This window comes from Lygodium microphyllum, chromosome 10 (assembly GCF_053477565.2).
Source record: "Lygodium microphyllum isolate KBCC chromosome 10, Lygodium_microphyllum_v1.1.10, whole genome shotgun sequence".
NCBI lineage: Eukaryota > Viridiplantae > Streptophyta > Polypodiopsida > Schizaeales > Lygodiaceae > Lygodium > Lygodium microphyllum.
In genome coordinates, this window is record NC_141144.1 from 126,445,569 (window position 1) to 126,468,257 (window position 22,689).

Sequence of the window (22,689 nt, forward strand, 5' to 3'; positions counted from 1 at the left end):
CAACATGGTGGTTGTTGATAAAGGCCAGGAAGTCCATATGGAAATTGTAATGAAACATCTTGAGAATGACATTTTTATTGGCAACACTTTGGTTGACACGTATGCCAAATGTGATTCCCTTTCCAAGGCGTTAAACATTTTTGACAGTCTGCCAGTCCAAGATGTTGCATCTTTTAATGCAATGATAAAAGGATGTGGCACAAATTTAGATGGTAACCAAACCATAGATCTCTTCAAGTGTATGCAAGAAAAGGGATGTTGTCATGTTCACATGCTTGTTGGGTGCATGCAGTCATGCGAATTTGGTATGTGAGGGCCGAAATATTTTCAAGTTGACGACAAATAATTACGGCATTACACTCATAGTAGATCACTATACTTGTTTGGTTGAACTTCAGAGGGAATTCAGGAAATGATGTCTTCCTCACCTTCTAAAGATATGTGGATATGGGCTTTTTCTGGTTCATAAAAAGAAAACAAAAGGGGAAAAGAAAACACGAATGAAGAGGCTAAAGAGGGGATTTTGAAAAGCTAAAGAAGGAGGGAAAAGGAGCCCATTTTGGGGGGGGAAAAGCTAATCTGAAATAGAGAAAGGAGGAAGAAAAAAAAGAAAAACACGCAGGAAAAACGGGGAGGGGAGCTTTTCAATCACGGGGAATGATATACAGCATTCTGGAGTTCAACAGTGAGATGGGTTTTTCTGGGCGACTTCGAGGAGCAGTGAGCTTTACCGAAAGGAGGAAGCGCTTTGGTGAGCCAAAACCTAGCGTAGGTCTGCTATACGCGGAGGGGACTGTCTCGGCAACTGTAGGGGGATCACCATCTCTAATGAAGAGACGAGAGGCTGTGATGCTAATAGGAGTACAATGGAATCACGATGGCGTCATGTGGTATTCTTGCATGGGCCTGTGAGTCCTTTGCAGGGGAGTATGAAAGAGGGAAGATTTTGAAGGCAGCAAGAGGAGGTCGTGAATTGGGTGCAGCTGTTTGCAAGCTGCAACTGTTGTGTGGAGAGCAGGATAGTGGCCATGAGCGACACCCACCAACCTATAAGCAAAACATCAGTTGAGGCGGGAGTACTGTAGCAGAGACAGACTGGGTGATCATGTCCTTCATTCCTGCATAGGATCAAGCCGCGTGGTGTACAGACTCGCTATTTTCAAATCATATGCTATGTGGGGTGATGAAGAGGCAATCACCTCTTCATCATGTGGCATTATTTCTTGGATTCAAGTTATCAACAAAGCACGAAGCAATGGGTCACGAAGGAGCCACAGATCACATCGGAAACTTGCAAAAACATAATCACCCGATCGAGGCGCCTTATGCAGCAATAGATCAGATAGAGTTGCAACCTGTCTGATCAAGCTAGAGAGTCAGGAGATTCTCCAACATTTAGCTTACTTATGCGCTGAGGCAAGGCAGAAGCTGATTAATTATCTGGTAAATCTGTCTCAGGAGGAGGATCAGTACCGGGAGCTTTAATCCTCCCATACTTTTATTTTCTGCACCTTTTGTGATCATGGTCCTAGGGTGTGGCATTTCAGAGCCTTCAAACAAGAGGCGATTAAGTTTGAGCTTGCTTGAGCCTACTGGCAGGCAAAGGGCTGATTACTGCTAACTATGGTGGTTGTGAGAAGCCAGGACTGCAAGACTTGCTGTTTTTTATGGAACTCCAATTGGTAGAGCAGCCAACCAGGTAACAGAGTTTGCTGAAATGTTCCAGGAGTTGGTTGAAGCTTCACGGGACATTATGAACTTAATGTTGTCATAAAATTCATTGAAATCTTGAATAAAGATTTCCCAGGGAATGGTGTAAAGAGATAACTGCAGAATTTGTGCAATATCTATGCTTTATCATTGTTTACCTTGAAAGTGGAGTGAATACAGTGATAGTGACAGTGGCTACCATAGCATTGATAGCAATAATGGCAGTGACAGTGATAGCTGCAATGAAAGTGGCAGTGAGCTAGAGTTTGCTAAGTTCAATAAAGTTAGAACTGCTACTGATTTTTGTAGTGTTCTTTGTTGCATTTCTGTGATGTTAATGTCATGGCTTCTTGAGTGAACTTAGAGCTTCTGAACTATGTATCCAGTTCCTGTATTCGTCCATGAGCCTCAATTGCAGCTGTCAATTATCTCATAAGATGAATTGAACAAATACCATATACACAACATTCACTAGATTGGTCTTCTATCCTGGAATTATTCAAAGTCCTCTGTGGATGCGATATTGTTTTCACAAATCCTTCGACATCTTTGGTGAACCCGACGTGAAAGCGTCGCAGAAATTTCAGGATGGGAGATACTTCACCCTCTATTTCAGCTTCCTCTACAACTCCAGTTGCGTCTACTTCAGCTCCATCCATGACTGCTGCGTCAAGTACTTCAACGGAGGATCTAAAACAGATTTTGCAGAATATGTCTATGTATATGCAGCTCCAAAATCAGCAAACACAAATGTATATGCAGCAACAACAACAATTGCATCAACAGCAGTTGTCTCAGCAAAGGCATCTCTATTCGGAGCAGGAGAATGCAAACAGCGCGACTAAGGCTATTGAAGCAGTTGAGAGTGAGAAGAAGCTATTTGACGGGCGTAATGTTTCAGCATATTTGAAGACATATGAGATCAAGATGGGGTTTTTTGGAGTTCCTGCTGGACTTATGAGTAAGTACTTCCTTCGTCTTGTCACACCTGCTTTGAGAACAAAAGTGACTGATCTTTTATTCAAAATACACATTGGCAAGATTTTAAGAAGGCTCTAAAAGAAGAATACTTCCTTGAGGACTTTGGTATGGCTACTCAGCGGTCATTCCGAGAGTGGGTCTACATGCCAAACAAAGGTCTTGCTGCTTCGGAGTTGATTCGAGAATTCGAAGAGAGGTATAGTCAGCTTGATGCTATTGAACAAAGAGCATTGGATGTTGAAAAAGTTGAGCTTTTCTTGCAAGCTGCAGATCCTGCTCTTCAAGAAGAATTGGGTGAGCTTCTTGAAGATCACACAAAGCCTATGGGTCTTAAAACTGATTGGCAGGATGCTCAGGATGCAGTCTCGACATTGACCAAGAGGAGGATATGGAAGACTCGCCTACAGAATGGTTCCATGACACCTACACCATCATCTGCTTCTATGCCTACTTCTATCCCTGTTATTTCTTCTCCTCCTCAGCCAGTTTCTTGGCCTATGCCAGTGCCTACTGTTTCAACTCCACCTATTCCTCCTGTTCCACGACCGATGCCTACACCTTCTGCTCCAAAACCATCTGCTCCATTGGTGCCTACCTCTCTTGATGACATAATCAAAGGCATCACAGATTTGACACTTGAGTCAATCAAAGCGGAGTTGGTGGGTAAGTTGAAGGAGCAGTTTGCTTCGACTGTGCCTACTACTTCTTCTAGTGCTCCTACTGCACCTAGGAGTGCTCCTAGTGCTCCTAGGAGAGATCGGAGATGTATTTGGTGTGATAGTATGGAGCATCAGCATTGCAGGGATTGTGACTCTTTCCAGGATGCAAGGAGGCAGAATTTGGTATATTGGGGGCAAGATGGTAAGATTTGGTTGACTGAGACAGGAGCTCCACTTGCTACCAACTTTGGTAAAGGTGGAATGAAGAAGTTAGTGGAGGACATGGCTATGCGTACTTCTTATGTGACGGCTAGAGGTGATGCTTCTGCATATGGAGTACAGATTGAGAAGGGATGAGAGACTCAGTCCGCACTATGGACTTATGCTATGGAGTCTGCAAACAAGGGGAAAATTCAGCAAACTGTTTTGACTAGTGCAGGCTCTAGCATCAGATCAGAGACAGGTTGGGACTTGCCTGTTGACAGGTATTCTATTTATGCTTATTTGGCTAAATCTCATGGTGCAGATGTATTTGTTGAGGAGAAGCGTAAGAGGGATGAAGAAAATCCAAGTGCAGCTAAGAAGACTAGAGGGGGTGAGTTTGTTACTCCACCTACTGCAGGACCGTCTTCAAGACCAGGGCCAGATCGGCAGATGGAGGATGCTCAAAAGAGAGAAAAGAGGCAAGAGCCTAGAGAGAGAAAGCAGCCAGGATTCAGATTGATGTCCGATATTGAGACATCTACAGATATGAAGAAAATCTTTAATGATAAGATACTTGGTAGTGAGGTGACTTTCACTATTTCTGAGATTTTGGGCATCTCAAAAAGAGAGTTTCAGGATCAGTTTCAGGAGGTCCTGAAGAGGAAAAGACATGCATTGGCTACCACTGATACACAGGGAGTTTTGATTGGAGAGTTGGATGAGGATGATGATGAGGTTATGGTTGATAATGCTTCTGTTTTGCCGCAGGTAGAGAAGAGGGTTCAGCCTATGCATTATGCTGAAATTGATGAGCCTGTTTTGATACCGCGTAGTCACTTTTCACGGAGCCATTGGGCTAGGGCAACTACAGAGACGATGGTAAAGATTGGAGAGAAAAAAGTGCCTTATGTTGCATTGGTTGATCATGGTTCAGAGATTAATCTCATAGTTCGTGGAGTTTATGAGAGTAACAGATGGCCTATGGATGTAGAGCATGGGTGGGTATGAGAGCCGCCAATAATACTGCAGGTGATTTATATGCTGCTTGCCCTAGTGTCAGGGTTTCTATTGGTGATGTAGAGAAGGATTTTCATTTCTTTGTGCAGGATTCATGCTCTTATCCCATAATTCTTGGTCAGCCATTCATTACAGAGATGCGCATGGAAACTAAGGTCATGGATGATGGATCTGCTTATGCACGGATTCGCAGTAAAGATGGTATGAGAGTAGTTCAGTTTATGACTGTATGTGTGAATCATGTTAGAAACAGGGATACTCTCAGAGATGCACCCTTGCCCACTGTGAGGGATTCGGGTTTTCATTAGGTACCGCCGTTTCGCGAGACGACGGTGGTACAGAGGAGAGGAGATTGGAGTTCTCGCCTCCTGGCAGCAGCAGTGTTTTCTCCTCCGGTTATGTTGGGATTTCAACAAACAGTTCAATGAGTTATCAGAAGACTTCTAGGTTGCCTAGAGCTGCCAGGCAGTATATATGCAGGAAGGAGAAAATTTTGAAAAATGCAGGAATTTTGGAGGATGATGAGCACATAGATGGTATGTATGACAGTGTGATTTGTGCAGATACGATGGCAGAGATGGGAGATATGCTGAAAACTGATATGCTGAATTGTCATGGTAATGTATTAGTGCAGTCCCTCGACATGTTTCATGAAATTGCAGATTTTATGTCACAGATTGAGTTAGAGGCTGAGGTAACTCAGCAAAAAGTGTTGAGTGCTGAAGAAATTCAGCAAACAGAGTTTCCAGCTGGTTATGATCAGCTTTCAGAGATACAGAGGGCCGAAAATTTTCAGCCAACAGAGTTTACTGCTGAAATATTTCAGCATTCAGAGTTTGGGGCTGTTTCTATGTAGTCCATAGAGCAGAGGGCTGAGAATATTCAGCCATTGGAGTGCAGAATTGCTGATTTACAGCAAGGTTTATGTAATGCAGAAGAGCATAATGAAGCCAGGGTTGACACGAAATACAAAACTGTGGATAAGAAGGTGAAGCCGGTTGCTGTACCGCTTCCACCTGACAGTGATCAGCAAATAGAGAGGGCTGCTAAACAGCAAATTTTAAGGAATCCGGAGCATATTGGTCATAAGTTTTCAGCAGAGACACTTGCAGAATTGAAAATTGGAAATGGTGATTTCTTGTTATCCATAGAGAAGCAATGCTTTCAAGAGATGCTTGAGCATCATGGAAGGGGATTTGCTTTTGTCCCACATGAGATTGGATGTGTGAATCCTGATATTGTTGCTCCTATGGTCATTTTTACTATTCCTCATATCCCATGGAATCTCCGACCTATTCCAGTGCCTAAAGCACACTTGCCAAAGCTAATTGATTTGTTGAATGAGAAAATCAGGATGGGAATCCTTGAGCCTTCATCTGCACCATACTCAAACAGGTGGTTTACAGTTCCAAAGAAGAATGGTACTCTCCAATTTATTCAGGACATGCAGCCAGTGAACAGAGTTACTATCAGGAATGTTGGTATAGGTCCAGTTGTGGATGAGTTTGCAGAGGCATTTGCTGGACGTGCCATCTATTCTTTGGGTGATTTGTATTCAGGATATGATCAGTTTCAGCTGGCTTTGGAAAGTAGGGACATAACCACCATGAGAACTCCTATTGGGCTTGTCAGGATGTGTACCTTGCCTCAAGGTGCCACTAATTCTGTTGCGCATATGATGAATGCCATGCATAAGGTCCTTCATGATTACATACCTCAGCTTACTATGCCTTTCTTGGATGATGTGCCCATTAAGGGGTGTGCAGAAAAAGAGAAGAATGAGAGCCTAAATGAGCAGGGATGCAGATACTTTGTGGCTGATCATATTTCAGCATGTGAGAAGATTTTGGCCAGGTTAGAAGAAGTGAACTTGACACTTTTAGGGCAAAAATCTATTTTTGGAGTGAATGAGGTTGTTATTGTTGGGCATATGTGTGGATATTATGGCAGGAAACCCTCACCTGATAAGGTGAATGCTATAGGCAAGATTGCAGAGTATTGTTCTACTACTTCAGAGGTACGGAGATTCATTGGTGCTTGTGTGTTTTATATGATTTGGATACCTCATTTTGCACACATAGCAGATTGTTTGTATCAGCTGCTTCGAAAGGGGCAGAAATTCTATTGGGATGAGAGTCACACTAGAGCCATACGGAAATTGAAGAAGTTATTGCAGAATGCTCCTACTCTCAGGAAAGCGGATTATAATTGTGATAGGCCTATTGTATTGACAGTTGACACTAGTCCAATTGGCATAGGTTGGGCTGTGGGTCAAGATGATGCAGATGGAAATAGGTATGCTATTCGGTTTGGGGCGAAAGTCCTAAACGAGAGACAGAGGAGATATCCGCAAATCAAGAGGGAGTTATTGGGGATTGTCACAGCTCTCAAATGTGACAAGGAGTACTTTATTGGAGCTTCAGTTGTGGTAGAGACAGATTGCTTGCCATTGATTGGTATGATCACGAGTTGCTCTACTCCGGATATAGCCATGTTGAGATGGATTGCATACATCAAGTCATTAAATCCGGAATTAGAGCCAGATATGATGATGAGGAGACACTACTTACAGAAGAGGATGATGCAGAAATTTCAGCCACTATGGTTGATCATGTTCGTCATGTCTATGATATTGTGGCTTTCACAGAAGAGCTCTATGTTGGAGATTGGTTGCAGATTAGCGGGTACCTTAGTACACTAAGCAAAAGAGATGAATGGACAGATGAAGAGTTCAAGAAGATCAGAAGGAAAGCCTATGGTTATTTTCTCAAGGATGGATTTCTTTGGAAGCATCCGAAGAAAAGAGGCGGATTACCTTTGCGGGTTGTCTGTGATTGAGAGACACAGTTACAGGTGATGAGGGAGTTTCATGAGAGTCCTTGGGCTGGTCATAGAGGAGTGTGGGCTACTTATGAGAAAATCAAGGAGAAATATTGGTGGAAAGGTATGTATAGAGATGTTTCTCACTTTGTTGAGACTTGCAGAGACTGTCAGATGTATTCAATAGTGCATCATAGAGATGAGCTTCATCCGACCTATCCGCTATGCATTCATTATAAGTGGGTAGTTGATTTGGTTACCATGCCTATGGGTCTATGGCAGATGAGATACATTGTTTTGGCTAGAGAGGATCTTACCAATCATGTTGAGGGTAGATCTTTGAGAATGAAGACCACTAGTGCAATGTGTAAGTTCTTATTGGAGGAAATTTTTTGCAGGTATGGTTGTGTGGGTAAGATCACTGCGGATCGTGGTGAATTGGATGCAGAGGAAGCTAGGGAGTTTTTCTCTCAGCTAGGAATCAAGTTGGCTCTAACTACAGCATATAATCCAGAGGGAAATGGAAAGAGTGAAAGAGGGCATCCGTCGATAGTGAAAGCATTAGCCAAAGCATGCAGAGGACGGATTGGAGAATGGCCAAGACTTCTACCATTTGCTTTATGGGCGGATCGTACGACTCATAGTGTTACCACAGGATATATGCCTGCAGAGTTGATGTATGGTCAGAAACCTGTTATGCCGATTGAGACTTGTGCTTTGACTTGGTCAGTTTTACCATGGCAGGAGGATTTGACGAGAGAGGAGCTCTTAGCTCTTCGGATTCGACAGTTGGAGAGGAGACCTGAGGATATTCAGCTAGCTATTGACAGGTTGAAGGTTGCTAGACTGAGAAATAAGGACAGGTTTGACAGCAGGCATCGTTTGCGACCAAGAGCAATAGAAGAGGGAGATTGGGTATTGGTGTTTGATAGCAGTCTTGAAAATCAGCATATTGCACTTCGGAAGATGGTGAAAAGATGGTTTGGGCCATACATAGTTAGACATGTTTTTGATAATGCAACATATGAGCTGACTGAATTGGATGGGACAGTGCTTAGAGTGCCTATTGCTGGAAAAAGAATCAAGATTTTCAAGAAAAGAGATGATGAGGATTATGCATTGGAAGAATTTTCAAGAGAAGAGCAACGACAAGAAACTCCAATGGAAGAGATAGATGATATGGCTGATAATCTTGTTGATCTACCGGAAATGCATAACGAAGAGATTGATTTGTTTGTGGATCTTGATGATAATGATCATGGGTAGTTGGCCCATCCGGAGGATGCGTAGGATTAGAGGGGGTGGATGTCGTATTGCTGCGCATTCGAGGTGTGTAAACCACCCAAAAGTTGTGCATGGGATTTGGTACTTTGTACATATTTAGTTGTTGTGATTACATTTATTCTCTGCGTATGAGTATAGTAGCGAGTATGAAGGGTTGGTTTCAGTCTATGTTGAACAGGGTCAAGGAGAGAAGACATTACAATTATTCAAACAAATGCATGAGGAGGATATCTCTTTGGATAGTATCACACTTGTCTGTGATTTAAAAGCTTGTGGCAACATGGTGGTTGTTGATAAAGACTAGGAAGTCCATATGGAAATTGTAATGAAACATCTTGAGAATGACATTTTTATTGGCAACACTTTGGTTGACACGTATGCCAAATGTGATTCCCTTTCCAAGGCGTTAAACATTTTTGACAGTCTGCCAGTCCAAGATGTTGCATCTTTTAATGCAATGATAAAAGGATGTGGCACAAATTTAGATGGTAACCAAACCATAGATCTCTTCAAGTGTATGCAAGAAAAGGGATGTTGTCATGTTCACATGCTTGTTGGGTGCATGCAGTCATGCGAATTTGGTATGTGAGGGCCGAAATATTTTCAAGTTGACGACAAATAATTACGGCATTACACTCATAGTAGATCACTATACTTGTTTGGTTGAACTTCAGAGGGAATTCAGGAAATGATGTCTTCCTCACCTTCTAAAGATATGTGGATATGGGCTTTTTCTGGTTCATAAAAAGAAAACAAAAGGGGAAAAGAAAACACAAATGAAGAGGCTAAAGAGGGGATTTTGAAAAGCTAAAGAAGGAGGGAAAAGGAGCCCATTTTGGGGGGGGAAAAGCTAATCTGAAATAGAGAAAGGAGGAAGAAAAAAAAGAAAAACACGCAGGAAAAACGAGGAGGGGAGCTTTTCAATCACGGGGAATGACATACAGCATTCTGGAGTTCAACAGTGAGATGGGTTTTTCTGGGCGACTTCGAGGAGCAGTGAGCTTTACCGAAAGGAGGAAGCGCTTTGGTGAGCCAAAACCTAGCGTAGGTCTGCTATACGCGGAGGGGACTGTCTCGGAAACTGTAGGGGGATCACCATCTCTAATGAAGAGACGAGAGGCTGTGATGCTAATAGGAGTACAATGGAATCACGATGGCGTCATGTGGTATTCTTGCATGGGCCTGTGAGTCCTTTGCAGGGGAGTATGAAAGAGGGAAGATTTTGAAGGCAGCAAGAGGAGGTCGTGAATTGGGTGCAGTTGTTTGCAAGCTGCAACTGTTGTGCGGAGAGCAGGATAGCGGCCATGAGTGACACCCACCAACCTATAAGCAAAACATCAGTTGAGGCGGGAGTACTGTAGCACAGACAGACTGGGTGATCATATCCTTCATTCCTGCATAGGATCAAGCCGCGTGGTGTACAAACTCGCTATTTTCAAATCATATGCTATGTGGGGTGATGAAGAGGCAATCACCTCTTCATCGTGTGGCGTTATTTCCTGGATTCAAGTTATCAAGAAAGCACAAAGCAATGGGTCACGAAGGAGCCACAGATCACATCAGAAACTTGCAAAAACATAATCACCCGATCGAGGCGCCTCATGCAGCAATAGATCAGATAGAGTTGCAACCTGTCTGATCAAGCTAGAGAGTCAGGAGATTCTCCAACATTCAGCTTATTTATGCGCTGAGGCAAGGCAGAAGCTGATTAATTATCTGGTAAATCTGTCTCAGGAGGAGGATCAGTACCGGGAGCTTTAATCCTCCCATACTTTTATTTTCTGCACTTTCTGTGATCATGGTCCTAGGGTGTGGCATTTCAGAGCCTTCAAACAAGAGGCGATTAAGTTTGAGCTTGCTTGAGCGTACTGGCAGGCAGAGGGCTAATTACTGCTAACTATGGTGGTTGTGAGAAGCCAGGACTGCAAGACTTGCTGTTTTTTATGGAACTCCAATTGGTAGAGTAGCCAACCAGGTAACAGAGTTTGCTGAAATGTTCCAGGAGTTGGTTGAAGCTTCACGGGACATTATGAACTTAATGTTGTCATAAAATTCATTGAAATCTTGAATAAATATTTCCCAGGGAATGGTGTAAAGAGATAACTGCAGAATTTGTGCAATATCTATGCTTTATCATTGTTTACCTTGAAAGTGGAGTGAATACAGTGATAGTGACAGTGGCTACTACAGCATTGATAGCAATAATGGCAGTGACAGTGATAGCTGCAATGAAAGTGGCAGTGAGCTAGAGTTTGCTAAGTTCAATAAAGTTAGAACTGCTACTGATTTTTGTAGTGTTCTTTGCTGCATTTCTGTGATGTTAATGTCATGGCTTCTTGAGTGAACTTGGAGCTTTTGAACTATGTATCCAGTTCCTGTATTCGTCCATGAGCCTCAATTGCAGCTGTCAATTATCTCATAAGATGAACTGAACAAATACCATATACACAACATTCACTATATTGGTCTTCTATCCTGGAATTATTCAAAGTCCTCTGTGGATGCGATATTGTTTTCACGAATCCTTCGACAGCGGTGGCCCTGTAAGTCACTCATCTTTCTTGTCCGTAGTTACCATGAGATATTTGAATGCATTATTGTATGGTGGATTGATATGTTGTTTCTTTTTCTGTAGAATCCGTTCGATGCTCCTTTGCGGCGGGACGAGCTTTCGGGGGACGAGGATTTCTAGCTCGCCCTTGGATCCTTGGAGCTCACACACCTTTAGTTTTTAGTCGCCTCATCTATGTAGACATTTTCTATGTATTAGTGATATCCTTTCATGATTGTACCAATCGCATTTTATGCAATCATGTATTTATTTCATGTATCGGTTTTATGATTTCAGTACATTCTTTTTGTTTGCAAGCGCTTTGTGTGCAGTAGTGCAAAAACTATTTTGTATGGCTCTCATACAACACACAGTGCTATATGTGGCAAGGCAGCTTGCTGCCCTGCCACAAATTTTTTTTTTCCCTGTTACCATCGCTATTTGCGTCGCAAATGTACTACTCGCGTCGTTATTGGCCTCGCTATGTGCGTCGCAAATTCACTGGTTGCGTCGCTATTTGCGTCGCTGCATTTAGCGACGCATATAGCGACGCCAATAGCGACGTTTCTATGGCATTGCCAATAACGACGCTTTTTGCGATGACGGGGGCAAATTTTGTTGTTTGTATTTTTGTCGCTTTAAACGTCGGTATAAGGTCTATATATTGTAGTGAATGCCCAAATGATCTCCATGATAAGATCATTATTATCAAGTACAATGGGCAATCAACATACCCATTGGACTTAGAAGAATGGACTTCTAATGTGAAGTCATATTTTAATATTTGCCTATGCATTGATGATAAAAAACTTATCTTCACATTTCTCCACTTCGATACATTTACCCACACATGGTGGCACTACATCATCCATGAGAATCATGAGTTTATTAACTAGGTTGGGAAGACTTTAGGATGTATATTCTTCAATTCGTTGTATCTCCTATGGAAAAGAAAATGGTGGTACCAACATGACCTATGCAATCTCATAGTAAGAGAATACATAAATTAGTTTATGAACTTGACCGGTCTATTGAGAGCATTAGTGATTGATGTAATGAATATGAATACAAATTTTTTGACGCATCTTATTTTTGTTTATTCACTTGTTATTTATTTTATTTATGTATTTGAGTTATCATTACATGCATTCAAATGAATACATATTGCACACGAACTCGATAAAGCACTACATGTTAAATTTAGGATATTAATTGTGTTGCATATAAATTCGATAAATAAACATAATATTCAAGTTTAAAACAATAATAAATGACGCGTATGACAAACTTCATTGCATGCAAATCCAAAAAAATATTGGTTTTCATTACTTCAAGAGAAGATTACAAATTACATTACATTCGTGATGAGATATCATTTGGCACTAAGTACATTCTATGGGTGGCATGGCAAGCTTGGGTGGAGCCTCACTGCCCTCGTTGAAAGCTATCATGATTCAAATGTTGCCCATGGCAAGGTGAATATGCTGCTGATCATAATCTATGTTGCACTGTCCTTGCTTCTTAAAAGTGCATCTTAATAACGATTCTTGACCTACATCCTTTGTATTTGGTAATACATAGAAGATGACCGATAGGCTCTCAAACTCGATAAAGACTACAATCTTGCACTTCCCTAGGAGTGCATATGACTTGTCCTCAAATGGGCTAAGTTTAGCATTGATGGGTTGTAACTGTGCCTGACCAATGAGGGTCCAATGAGCATGAGTCAAGACATTGAAGTTAGCTCCCTCGACAATCAAGACATCAAAAGCATGCATGCGTCGGGCAGTGGCTGTGATGCGTAGGTATGGTGGTGCTATTATCAATAGAAGAGATGATAGTCACATGGAGTGTGCTACCTCGGGAGGAGGAGTTGAATTGAGAGGAGTTATTGGCCTTACGCATTAGACAGTTGGAAAGAAAGTCAAAAGACATAGAGGCAGCAATTGCAAAGTTAAGGGCAGTAAGGATACAGAACAAGAAATGGTTTGACAAAAGATATAGACTGAGACCAAGAACCATACAAGATGGGGATTGGGTATTGGTTTATGATAGCAGTTTAGACAACTAGCATAGTGCCATACATAAAGTTTCCAAAAGATTGTATGGACCCTATGTGGTAAGACATGTATTTGATAATGCTACTTATACATTAAATAAGTTGGATGGGATAGCCATCAAACTTTCGATAGCAGGGAAAAGAATCAAATTATTCAAGAGGGAGGAATCTACTGCCTATGAGTTCCCAAAATTGGAAGAAAATAGTTGCCATGATGCAGGGGCTAGCTATGAAGATATGGAAGATGAAGAAGCAAAGGATATGGTTATAGAGAATGAGGAGGACTCAAAATCCAATGACAACTAGGATTTTGGCACATACCGAAAGATGTGTAGGTTCAAAGGGGGTGGATGTCATGATGCTATATGCGGACACAGTGTAAAAAAGCATGAAATGCATCATCATCTGTCATTCTTATTGTTCAAGAGAGTCAATGTGATCTGAGTCATTAGTATTAGTGTGAGTGGTATGGATTATCTAAAAATACTAAATTTTTGGATAATTTTAGTCTATTTTTTATATTATTTATTGTAAAAATCTGAAAAAGTTAGAAAAGCTTCTAGATTAGGATGTCATGCAAAAAGCAAGTTGCTTTTTCAGCCAGTTATGAGATTTTTCATAAAAAAGACAAATTGAAGAAATCGCCCGCATCGCAATCACTGTTGATAGGTTGAAAACTACAGTTTGAACTGAAAGAGGAAGAAGGAGTGATTTGGGAGACCCTTGATCAGGTGTCCTAGGGTTTTACCCCCCTTTCGAAGCCAACGGAGCCATAAGATTTGGGTTCCGAGCAGTAGAGAAAGAGCTGTTATTTTGATGCACATTTTGTTCTGCGAAGAATCACCAGGAGATCTAATGCTTGGAGATTGCTTCTAAATAATGCAAGGATTCCAGGTTTTTTCAATACATACTAATTCATTTTCATTGTGCTTTGTCTTTGCCGTGTTTACCACTTGTGTATTCTCTATATCCTCTTCCATCTTCTATCTCTACTTCCTTCTATCTCTGATCCTTGGTGGATTCAACCTTTTGACAGAAACCCCTCCAAAATTTGGTGAACCCCACGTGAAAGGTCGTTAGAAGAAGGAAAGACAAGATGGGAGAACCTTTGAACGCAATCTCCAGTGATGTTTTGAAATAGTTGGTGCAAAATATGAATATGCTTATGCAAGTACAACAACAACAACGGGTTATGCAAGCTTCTACTCAAACAGAAAGTGTTGTGATGAATGCTTTGCAAGTAGTTGAGTGTGAGGAGAACTTATTCAATGGCAGGAATGTATATGCATATGTACATACCTATCCTCAGAAGATGGAATTCTTTGGGGTGGCTCAACCTGCATGGAGCCAGTATTTTGTACGTGTTATTGTACATGAACTGAAAGCACGAATTACTGAATTATACTTGTAGGATCCTGACTGGGTAGCTTCCAAGAAGACATTAAGGGAAGAATTTTATATTGAAGATACTAGTTTAATTATGTGCAAGACTTTTCAAGAGTGGGTTTTACAACCCAATAACGGTCTTGTGGCTATAGAATTGTTAAGAGAATTTGAAAGTCGATTTGAGGAGTTGGATCTTGCAGAACACCAAACTCTTACAAGCCAAAAAATTGAATTGTTTCTACAGGCAGCTGATCCTGAGCTTCAAGAGAAGCTTGATGATTTGCTGGAGGATCAGACTACAGAGACAGGTCTTAAAACAGAGTGGAGACATGTCAAGGAAGCTGTTACTGCACTTGTGAAGAAGCATAGAAGAAGAGGAATATTGCATGTCTCTAGCTTGCCTACTATTATAGGAAAGACAATTGATGTATCCAGTAAGCCACCTACTTCTGTGGCTAACCCTATGGTTGTATCTGCTATTTTTCCCTTTGTTAGGGAAGATGTCTTAGATGAATTGGTTAAAGACATGCGGGATCTTCAATTGAAGGTTGCAAGAATTAGATGCATGATGAGAGCTTGCATATGTCTTAATAGGTAATGACATATTCAATTTGCTATCCCACAATGTTTGCACCAACCATTTTTGCATATTCTTAGATGCCTATGTGGATGCTCCTTCCTCCCTCTTCATTGATCCATACATGCCTCATCAATAGGTTGATATGTGGGCTGATTTTCAGTCAATAGAGACTACATTGTAGCACTCTATTGAGCACCATTTTTCTCCACATATAATTTTCCGAAATTAGGTAGTGGAAAGAGAGTGTCAATGATGTCCTATAAATCCTATTGTTTTTTGCATAATAGCATGGAACAAATTGAGTTCTTCTAAGCACCAAATTTCTAAGACTCGTTTGGCTCATATGCTTACCTTATCTTCTTGACAAGTGGTATAAAGAAGTGTGATTTCTAACTTGTTTAGATAGGGCTATTTAAATCGCATGCCATACATACTCTATTGCCAATATAGAATCATAATAGGAATATATACCTCACACTGAGTACATGTTGAAGCAATGGATACAGTAGCCATCATCCCCGGCCCCATAAAACCTCAAAACCATACACCCCAGTGCTCCCCAGGCCCACATCCATCAAGCTCATCCACACATGCCCAAGAGAGTCGAACAAGCCTATCGACCCAAAGACAGACATTGTCACATGACCCATCACCCGCTAGAGCCCATCTGACTACAATGATCCACTATGAAGGTAGCAGTCCATCAGAAGTAGCTGCTACTTCCCCACCCCTAGCCAAGAAACCCAACTGAAACCTCAAAAGCACCCACAACCACATCTATACATTGTCAAAAGCTCTAGTGCTATCAAACCCCAACCACTAGCACATCTTAAACCCTCCTATGAGCAAAAATCATTTTTGACACTGGCCTCAAATCTAGTCGAAGACACAGGGGATGACATGGTTGATTGCATTAGATGGCTTGATGCCACCTTCAGAGAGCTAGCTCTGAACTACAACCGCTTGGACTTAGGCTTGTTTCCCAAGCCTTTTGCAATGGAAGTTTGTATGATGCCTTGTTCTTGGGAGATGTTTGAACTTGCCTTCGCAAAGGCAGCAAACTCCGCTGTTGTATTGCTCAACAGCAAGGTCTCTAAAGAGTAAGCCCTCAAACAGCGACTCATCATTTCATATGATCAGCGAACCACTCCTGCCATCACCGACCAAGAAATCATAGAATTATCCAAACTTGCTAAGATAGAATCCCCATTCTTGCGGCACTGGTACACTCTTAGGTTGTAATGGGAAGTAGACGGATGTCGAGCCATAACAAACGCTGAGCAGTGCCACACAATCAAAACAGCGGATACGGACCCCACTTATACTGCGCCAACATCATATAGAGTGTTAACCACCCTTACCTCGATCGCCTACTGACTAAGGAGGAGCTATATATTGCTAGCTGCGGTGCCTCTGGTGACTTCCTAACATATGTTCTCACTTACATTACACACATTGGCACTCGCCCTTTTGATCTCGATTGTGCAGCTCAGTTAGAGTACAACCCTGAATACATCAAGTATCATGCCCGAAGGCTATCCCAGCAATCAACAGGATTGCTGCTCCAAGTTTTGCCCATAGACTAGTACACGAGCGTCGAGATCCCATCTCGAGTCACGTTGACCTCTTGTGTGGGATCTGGAGGCAAGGAATTTATAGCCAGAGCCTCCCCTGGCACCCAAGTGTCCTCCTACTCCACGCAGCACCCACGGAGAGACCTCTTGCGGTGGGTTTGGTCCATATACTCAGTGCAGCTAACTGTCAAGATTGTGGGAGAGAAGGAAGGAGTCTCACTTGTAGCTTTCTCACTTACACAATGGGGGAAAACACACAAAGGTGGAGGCTTAAAAACAGTTTTCCTCTTCTTAGTTGTGTAAGCCAAAAAGAACTCGAGTACAAAGAAATAGAAGAACCCTATATATGGGTCTCAAACCAAACTCCACTAACTAAGGTGGCATACTAACTGAGCCAGGAACTAGAGTAGATAAGGATAGCTGTCATCTAGCTATTATTCATGGGCAGTGTACCAACCGCATCTGTAGCTAACAAGTCAATGACATAAATGCACAAGGATCACCCTGGCATATCGCGAGTGGAGCTTGATATCTCAACACTCCCCCTCGAGCTCAATCCCAATTCCTACACACCAAGCAGGTCTCTGAACTTGCACAGCTTCTCTGCGTCCAATGCCTTCGTAAATATGTAAGCTACATGATCCTCTATGTTGACATAAACTAGATCAATAAGACCTAGTAAAACCTTCTCCCGCACAGAGTGATAATGCACCTCAATGTGCTTTGTTCTAGCATGATAGACTGGGTTATTTGCCAAGTGTATAGTACTCATGTTATCACAATAAATGACAATTGGCCCATCTATAGGCTGATGCATATCATAAAGTAGCTTATGCAACCAAGCTACCTCACATGCAGCCATTGTTGCGCCCCTATACTCAGCCTCAGTGCTCGACAAGGCAATTGTAGGCTGTTTCTTGCTGCTCCAAGTGACTGCAGCACTCCCAAAAGAGAACACATATCCACTGGTAGATCGTCTATCAAAAATACTACCAGCCCAATCAGCATCAATGTATCCATGCAACTATATCTGAACCCCAGTCTCATAAAGTAGTCCATACTGCAATGTGGACTTCACATACCTGAGTATGTGTCTAGCCGCATCCAAATGCGGTTTCCTTGGAGCCTGCATAAATTGACTTACCAATCCAACAACATAGCTCAAATATGTCCTGGTAATAGTCATATAAATCAAACTTCCTACTATGCGTCTGTACATAGTAGGGTCTTCCAGAAGCTCACCTGCATCTGCGCGTTCAGCTTCACAATGTGCTCCAAAGGAACAAAAAATAGGCTTACAACCTGTCATCCCATATTTGGACAGCATGTCCAATCCATACTGCCTCTGCAAGAGCGGTATCCCACATGGTGATCTAATCACCTCAATGCCCAAGAAATAACGTAGCTCTCCCAAATCCTTCATCTCAAACTTTTGCTTCAATAGCATTTTCACATGAAGGATATCTTCATCACTGTCACCTATCATAATCAAATCATCAACATAAATGACAAGTAGCATAATACCTTTCTCTGTTTTTCTCACATAAAGTGAGAAATCTGCCTTGGAAATCTAAAATCCAATAGTGACAAGATACTGTCATATCTTGTGAGACCATGCTCTAGGTGCTTGTTTCAAGCCATACAAGGCTTTCTTCAACCTGCAAACAAACTCAGGATGAACAGCATGCACATAACCTAGTGGCTGCTCCATATAGACCTCTTCTTGCAAATCACCATGCAAGAAGGCATTCTTTACATCCATCTGATGTAAAGACCATCCCTTTGATGCAGCCATAGCAATGACTGCTCTTATGGTTGCCATCCTTGCAACCGGACTGAATGTTTCTTCATGATCAATGCCATATATTTGTGGATACCCCTTGACTACTAATCTTGCCTTGTATCTATTCACGGAACCATCTGCATTGTGTTTCACCTTATAAACCCACTTACAACCAATTGCATTCTTATCTTTAGGCAAAGGTACCAATTCCCATGTAGCATTTGCTTCCAAGGCATCCATTTCTTCATCCATGGCTTTCTCCCATTTTTCTTTTCCCATGGCTTGCTCAAAAGAAGTGGGTTCTGGTTCTTGTATCACTTTGACCATAAAGGCATAGTGAATGGCTGTAAATCCATCATATTTCAGCCTATCCACAAGATACCTAGCTCTGGTAGAACTGCGCAAAGTAGGTTCACTCCCATGTGCTCTCAAAACATCCCCTGTCTTCCTTTCTCCAGGTGTAACAATAGAAGGAATACCCAACTCATCATCAATGCTCTGTTCTGAGCCACTGGATTCACCATCCATATAAGAGTGACCTGCATTCACATCAAACATGGGTTGATCTACCTTCTCTTTTCCTTTTCATGAAACTTGCATACCACTATCTGCATTTTTTTAAGGAGATTCTCTTGATCTCAATCTGCCTGTCCATGGCGAAGAATGTGAACCACTGCTAGAGGACGCTCTAGGTCCACTAATATCTTGTGAGACTGCTATTGTGAATTTTGTGCAGCATTACCATTTTGTGCATCTACATTATCAATCACATTTACTGGTTTATACCAGCTACTCATCTCATTTAAAAAAAAATCTCTGCTCACTGTAAACTTATGAGTAGAAGGGTTATAGCATCTATACCCTTTTTGATGCTGCAGAGAGTAACCAATAAAGATGCACTTCTCAGCTTTTGGATCCAACTTGGATCTCAACTCATCTGGAATATGAACATAGACAATGCAACCAAAAATTTTCAAATGATAAATATGTGGTTTCCTACCAGTATAGCTCTCCTCTAGAGTCATGCCATCTATTGCTGCAGTGGGAGTCCTGTTCATTATATAGACTGCTGTAGCAACTGCCTCAGCCCAGTAAAAATCTGGTAGGTCTTTTTCATTGAGCATGGCATGAGATACCTCTCCAATATGCCTATTTTTTCTTTCTGCAATTCAATTTTGCTGTGGGGTGTGACTACATGAATATTGCTGCTTTATGCCATGCTCCTACAAGAACCTTGCAAACTCATTTGAGAGGTACTCTCCCCCTCCATCTGACCTTAGGCATTTTATTTGCAGGCCAGTTTATTTTTCAACCATAGCTTTAAGAGTTTTGAAATGCCCAAAAACTTCACTTTTCTTTTTCATAAAATACGCCCAAAATTTTTTGCTATAGTCATCAATAAAAGTGACAAAATAATGACAACCTCCAATAGATGCAGCTTTAGTAGTCCACACATCACAGTGGATTAATTCCAATGGGTTTTTACTCTCTTGAACATGTCTAGGAAATGGTTTCCTTGCCTATTTTCCAAATTGACAGGCTTCACATACCTTATGCATTTCTGCAACCTTGAATTTAGGCAATCCTGCAACAATATTTTGGGCTTGCATTGATTTAAGTCACTATACATTAACATGACCAATGCGTTTATGCCAGATATCAATATCTGCAACTACACCAGTCCCAATGTGCAAACATTGCTACACTCAATTCAGGCATGTCTGCATCCAATGTAAACATTCTGTCCTTGTTCTTTCCTTTTGCTATCAAGCGATCTTTATTTTTCATATCCTCAACAAAGCATCCATGAGAATTAAATCTGACCTGCAAGCCCTGCTCAACCATTTGACCAACACAAACCAGGTTCTTGGTGATATTCGGGACATGAAATACATCCGACAGGTATTTCTTTTTCCCATCTTGCATAGACAAAGGAATTTTTCCAATCTGCACAATAGGATGTGCAGTATCATCACCAGTCTCCACAAATCCTGGTTTTTCCATTTTCCTTGCATCCTGCATCCATTCTGCATGACCTGTCATGTGGTTTGATGCACCTGAGTCAACATACCACACATCATTGCTTTCTTTTGCACTTGTCACAGAATCGGTCATGTGCTGCACCATAAACAAATTCTCATTTCTGTCATCACCCTGTCTACTAGAAGATGCATAATTCCCTTGTTGCAATTTTCCATTCATGATGTCATTCTACTTTTTATAGCAGTCTTTAGCCATATGACCCAGTTTACCACAGTAGTAGCATTCAACATTGCTGTTTGCATTTTGGCCTCTTTGCCATCCACCATGACCTCTTTGGCTCCCCCTGCCTCTAAAGTTACCACGTCCTCCTCCATAGGACTGGTTTTCTTGAGTTTGATGCATATTCTGATTTCTACCACGGCCTCCAGATCGGCCTTCTCTACCTCTGCCTCTACCTTTTCCAGTATTTGAGTAGAAGACAGCTTCTTTTGAAGTTCCTCCTGAATAATATGCACCACCATTTCTCTGCTCCTTAGAAATTAGAATAGCAATCAACTCCTCAAAATCAAGAAATCTTTCACGGATGGAAATCGATGTTCTGAACTATGCATAATCCTTTCCTAGACCATTCAAGGTCACATAAACTAAATCATCATCTTCCACTGGTGACCCAATGTAAGCAAGTGCATCTACAATCTTCTTCACCTTCATGTGGTAGTCATTGATGCTCATACTTTCTCTTTGCACATTGTGCAACTCTTGCTTGAGCTGCATTTTCCTGGCTTGCATATTTGTGCTATACATTTTTGACAAAGTATACCATGCCTCCTTTGGCATACTTGCATCCTGAATATGCACAATCATAGAGTCTGAAATGCTAATAGATAGCCAATACATAACTTTCCTGGCTCTCTCATGCCATCCTTTAAATGCTTGCATTTGCTGTTGATTGGGAACATCAGGAAGAACTGGTTCTTCTTAATTTCCTACAATGAATTCCCAATATCCTTTTTCCATAAGAAAATTCGTCATTCTAAACTTCCATGCTTGGAAGTTGTTCTTGTCAAGATTTTCAGTGACAATCTGTGAAAGAGAATCAGACACCATTATAGAACACTGCAAAAAATTCTGTCACTGCAAAAAACATAGCTTCAGCCTCACAACGACAAATCTGCAAAACTGACGAAAGTGGTATTTGACCACACAGTCACTTCCTAGTGACGATTTTGCATCAACACGCAACAAGGATGATTCTGTAACTCCCAATGTCTTTGCGCATAAGCATACAATGCAATTTATATAGTAACTTTTCACCGGCCTGTAGAACAGTGGTCGCATAGCAAAAAACAGGGCCTTTTCCTGAGTGCGTGTGGAAAACTTCCTCCTCCAAAACAGGCACTGAAATGGCCTCGAATCAAAAAAACAGGGCAACCGAGGGCTAAATCCCTCACCCGCAACATATACTGCCCTCTTGCTACACCGTGAAGGGTCTCTCAATCTGAGACAATGCACTCTTGCACTTTCCGGCTGTGCTACCTGCAGAGACTTGCTCCCAAACTCAAAAAATGAAAGCAACATTGGTCCTCTTACCAGAACACCGTGAACTTTGTTTGCTTTCTTGAGCTCCTTACCACGAACCAGGCTCTGATACCATGTCAAGATTGTGGGAGAGAAGGAAGGAGTCTCACTTGTAGCTTTCTCACTTACACAATGGGGGAATACACACAAAGGTGGAGGCTGAAAAACAGTTTTCCTTTTCTTAGTTGTGTAAGCCAAAAAGAACTCGAGTACAAAGAAATAGAAGAACCCTATATATGGGTCTCAAACCAAACTCAACTAACTAAGGTAGCATACTAACTAAGCCACGAACTAGAGTAGATAAGGATAGTTGTCATCTAGCTATTATTCATGGGCGGTGTACCAACCGCATCTGCAGCTAATAAGTCGGTGACATAAATGCACAACGGTCACCCTGGCATATCACGAGTGGAGCTCGATATCTCAACACTAACAACCCCCTTGGATAGGGCCAGGCAGGCAGTCGGAGGTAACTGAACGTGCCACTCCATCCAGGCCTTTAACCTAGAGCATTAAGTAT